The sequence below is a fragment of the Myotis brandtii genome, unplaced genomic scaffold (genome assembly GCF_000412655.1).
Source record: "Myotis brandtii unplaced genomic scaffold, ASM41265v1 scaffold381, whole genome shotgun sequence".
Classification (NCBI taxonomy): Eukaryota; Metazoa; Chordata; class Mammalia; order Chiroptera; family Vespertilionidae; genus Myotis; species Myotis brandtii.
The window spans coordinates 29,260-33,933 of NW_005364633.1; the positions used below are offsets into that span (position 1 = coordinate 29,260).

General features: G+C 56.5%; 1 protein-coding gene across 2 annotated transcripts in view; it reads left to right on the top strand.

Moving 5' to 3' along the window:
• The window catches only part of LOC106727165 (chromosome unknown open reading frame, human C2orf88), a 12,720-nt gene that overhangs the window by 728 nt on the left and 7,318 nt on the right, over positions 1–4,674 (top strand). The window contains exon 1 of one of the 2 annotated variants that reach the window (XM_014544769.1): positions 19–932. The exons of the other annotated variant lie outside the window; for it this stretch is intronic. The gene's annotated coding sequence lies outside the window, so the exon portion shown is untranslated. Of the gene's footprint in view, positions 1–18; positions 933–4,674 lie in introns of those variants that run through there. 2 annotated transcript variants of the gene reach the window in all.

Here is a 4,674-nt window from a genome sequence, read left to right on the forward strand (position 1 = left end):
CCCTCTCCGTCCCGCCCCTGCGCGCCGTGTCCGCCGCCTCTGCCCGTCCCGCACCGGGAACTCCGGTTCCAGCGTCGTGTTCGCCATCAAACAGCTGTTACCGATGGAGACTTAGCCTCCCGGGAAGGGCGCCTCCCACCCTCGGCGTCTCCCGGCCCAGCTCCGGGCGCTGGAGCCTCCCTCCTCCTCCTCCTCCCTCCTCCCTCCTCCCCCGCAGACCCGTGTCCACAGAACCCACGGCTTCCCCCGGCACCTGGCCAGCCCACCTGTGGCACCACGTGCGGGTTCTGCGGGAGAGCTGCCGCCTGGTCCATGGAGAGTCCAGGACAAAAACGACAGTCCGGGCACGGGAGCTCCAACGCGGCCCGAGCCAGCGTGGCCTCCTCCGCCCACAGCCTTCAGATCCCGAGCCGGGGCGGCGGGGCGAAGGGGGTCTCCATCAGCTCAGGCGGCAGACGGAGTCAGCACAGCCCCTGCGCTCCCTGGGCAGCCTCCTGTCTCCCTCACTCGGCCCCTGAGCTGCAGGCCCTTCCCCCGCTGAACTCAGTCATCGGCCTCACCGGACAGTGGACAGTGGACAGTGCCGCGGGCAGTGGCTCCGGCCTCCGCACGGAGTCGCCAATGCAGTGATGCATCTGCCCATTTCTTCAGCGCAAACCTTTTTTCCTGGTATTACTTTCAGCCTCCAATTTCCACTGCCATGTGTTTGAATCCTGATGGTGGCATCGTCCACCTTGTTACCCTACCGGCCGGCCAGTCACCTGCACAGGCGGTGAGGGGCTGAGGACAGCGGGACAGGCCCCTTTGCTGTGCGCCTCTGGGAGCCTGTGCCCCGCAGACGGCCCTGACTTTGGGAGCCCAGTTTTGGAGCCTGGCCCTGACCCCTGCCAGCTTCGTGACCTTGAGAAACTTCTCCATGTTAATGACATTAGGTTGGTACCACCTGCCTTTCAGGGTGCTTGCTGGGATTTGGGGTACCACCTGCCTTTCAGGGTGCTTGCTGGCAGTCGGGGTACCATCTGCCTTTCAGGGTGTTTGCTGGCAGTCGGGGTACCATGTACCTTTCAGGGTGCTTGCTGGCAGTCGGGGTACCATGTACCTTTCAGGGTGCTTGCTGGCAGTCGGGGTACCATGTACCTTTCAGGGTGCTTGCTGGCAGTCGGGGTACCATGTACCTTTCAGGGTGCTTGCTGGCAGTCGGGGTACCATGTACCTTTCAGGGTGCTTGCTGGCAGTCGGGGTACCATGTACCTTTCAGGGTGCTTGCTGGCAGTCGGGGTACCATGTACCTTTCAGGGTGCTTGCTGGCAGTCGGGGTACCATGTACCTTTCAGGGTGCTTGCTGGCAGTCGGGGTACCATGTACCTTTCAGGGTGCTTGCTGGCAGTCGGGGTACCATGTACCTTTCAGGGTGCTTGCTGGCAGTCGGGGTACCATGTACCTTTCAGGGTGCTTGCTGGCAGTCGGGGTACCATGTACCTTTCAGGGTGCTTGCTGGCAGTCGGGGTACCATGTACCTTTCAGGGTGCTTGCTGGCAGTCGGGGTACCATGTACCTTTCAGGGTGCTTGCTGGCAGTCGGGGTACCATGTACCTTTCAGGGTGCTTGCTGGCAGTCGGGGTACCATGTACCTTTCAGGGTGCTTGCTGGCAGTCGGGGTACCATCTGCCTTTCAGGGTGTTTGCTGGGAGTCGGGGTGCCACCTGCCTTTCAGGGTGCTTGTTGGGAGCTGGGGTACCACCTGCCTTTTGGGGTGTTTGCTGGGAGTCAGGGTACCACCTGCCTTTCGGGGTGTTTGCTGGGAGTCGGGGTGCCACCTGCCTTTCAGGGTGCTTGTTGGGAGCTGGGGTACCACCTGCCTTTTGGGGTGTTTGCTGGGAGTCAGGGTACCACCTGCCTTTCGGGGTGTTTGCTGGGAGTCGGGGTGCCACCTGCCTTTCAGGGTGCTTGTTGGGAGCTGGGGTACCACCTGCCTTTTGGGGTGTTTGCTGGGAGTCAGGGTACCACCTGCCTTTCGGGGTGTTTGCTGGGAGTCGGGGTGCCACCTGCCTTTCAGGGTGCTTGTTGGGAGCTGGGGTACCACCTGCCTTTTGGGGTGTTTGCTGGGAGTCAGGGTACCACCTGCCTTTCGGGGTGTTTGCTGGGAGTCGGGGTGCCACCTGCCTTTCAGGGTGCTTGTTGGGAGCTGGGGTACCACCTGCCTTTTGGGGTGTTTGCTGGGATTCAGGGTACCACCTGCCTTTCGGGGTGTTTGCTGGGAGTCGGGGTGCCACCTGCCTTTCGGGGTGCTTGCTGGGAGTCGGGGTGCTGAGTGCCGAGTGCAGTACAGGCTGGGAACCTGGTCAGCGCGGCAGACAGCACCGAGGGGAACTGGTGAAGCCGCTGAGCTCAGCACTGTGCTATCACAGGAGCGGCTGCTTAAGGACACCTGAGAACATGTGATCACGCCTTGCGGAGAGATCTTGAGTATTCTCTGCCCTGTCCCCAACGTAAACAGTTTAAAAATGACTGCTTCTTAGCGAACTGCTAGTTCCTGGACATCCCAATCTTTCCCCCCAAATGTTCCCTGCTTACGGGTAAATTTTGAATTTTGCCAGCGATTGGTATTAAACACCTGGTCTGTAATGCCCAGGAATTCTGACCGTCTACTACAGCTTTGCTTTATTTTTTTCAAAGATAACTGCTGTTTATTGATCCAGAATTTCTCAAAATTGTCCTTTTTTTCAATTGCAGTTCACCTTCCTATTACTTTGTATGGGTCTCGGGCGTACAATTGGGGGGGGCGGTGTTTGAGTCTCTGCCTCCTGCTCCGCGTGCCTGCAAAGGCTGTCGGATTCTGTGCTCTCACGTGGCTGCTCCTGCCCCTCATTTGTGTCCAGCGGCCTCTGCTGCTTCTCTCCATGAGGGTCCTCTGGCCTTTCAGCTTAAAGAGCACTTGCTTTTAGGAAAGCAAACCAGTGCTGAGCAGCCCTGTCTCCTTCCTCTAATTCAGTGGTTCTCAACCTTCCTCATGCCGCGACCCTTTAATACAGTTCCTCATGTTGTGGTGACCCCCAATTTCATTGTTACAAATTGAACATAATGAAAGCACAGTGATTAATCACAAAAACAATATGTAATTATATATGTGTTTTCCGATGGTCTTAGGTGACCCCTGTGAAAGGGTCGTGCGACCCCCAACAAAGGGGTCACCCACAGGTTGAGAACCGCTGCTGGAGCGGTTTTCCGCAGGAGGCTGTGCCGAGAACACGTCGCAAGTCGGGTGGAGAAACGCCCGCCACGGCGCGTGGCCTGGGAGGCGGGGAGTGACACTCCAGGGCGGCTCAGAGCTGGGAAGAGCCTGCGTGAAGAGTTGACTGACTTCACATGGATTTCAAGCTGTGAGATGGGTGTTTCACCAGGGCTGACGGTGACGCAGTAGAGCGGCGATGAGTGCCAGGCGCAGGGCAGGAGGTCCTGAGGGCCGAGAACTAAGTCAGGACACGTAGCCCGTGCCCTGGTCACGCAACACCCGGGCCACGCTGCTGCCGGTCTGTGCTGTGCCTGCAGTCCCTGCAAGAGGGAGAACTGTGTCTATTTCAGTTTCATCCCCAGCATCTCACACTGTGAGCACGTGGGTGTCTGATGAATAGCCAGCCCTTAATTAGCATCGGTTAAGTGCCTCCACACGGGGAACTGTTCTGTGCAAATAGGAGAAAGGACTGCTGCCCTTGAGGAACCTTTCATCTCATTTGGGGAGACAGCATTTATACGTTAAATAGACTTAAATAGCCTGGGTATCTGATTAGGAGGATTCCGAGTACGGTTGAGGAATCCCAGGAAGTCTGCCTGGAGGAGGTGGGCTTCCCGTAGCCTGGAAGGTGTGCACATTTGGTTTAGGCAGGGAAGAGGGGAAAGGGTGCTGGTGCAGCAAAGGGGCAGTGGTGTGTTTCCGCACACGGGAAGGCTAGGAGAAGGGAACCCTGGGAGAAGGAACCGGCTGTGATAAGGGTATAGCTTGATGGGAGAGGAAATGTCTTTGGATTAGTGAGAAATCCAACAGATAAGAAGCAGGGCTGTACAATGTTTAAGTTAAATGTACCTCTGCTCCCCCTCACACCCCAAACTACTGCACCATCAGCCACGGAGCAGGAACTCTAGATGCCCCTTAGGCCTGGGGGGTGTGTATCACGAAAGAATTGTTAAATTTTAAATAGCAAGCTTCCTGAACTCGTGGTCCTTTGACCGAGAGTCTAAGTGGATTTGGACACTGTGTTCTCATGCCTCCACAGAAGAGTAATGGCTCTTTCAAGTCTCCAACATTATCTATACTCCGCCTGGGACTGAATTCTGTGCACAGCGCTTAACACTCTTTTAATTTATTATTTACGCCTCCACTTGTTCTAAAATGTTTGAAGCGGTTTTACTACTTAACATAGAGACTGATCTTGAGTTTGTAGGGATAGGAAAAACCCTTCCTCTACCCTTCTAGATTCATTGCTGGGCCTGCAGATCAAGCTGATGATAGATTAACAGGAAAACCCATTGAATTACCTATTTATGCCTGGGGGTCACAGAGGAAAGGACTTACATGCCATCCCACAAACAGGATCAAGTGTGAAGAGCCTCAGAAAAGGGGTCTGGGCTGGGGGGGAGGGGCGGGGGGAGGGGGTGCTGTGGGAAGGTGACCAGAAA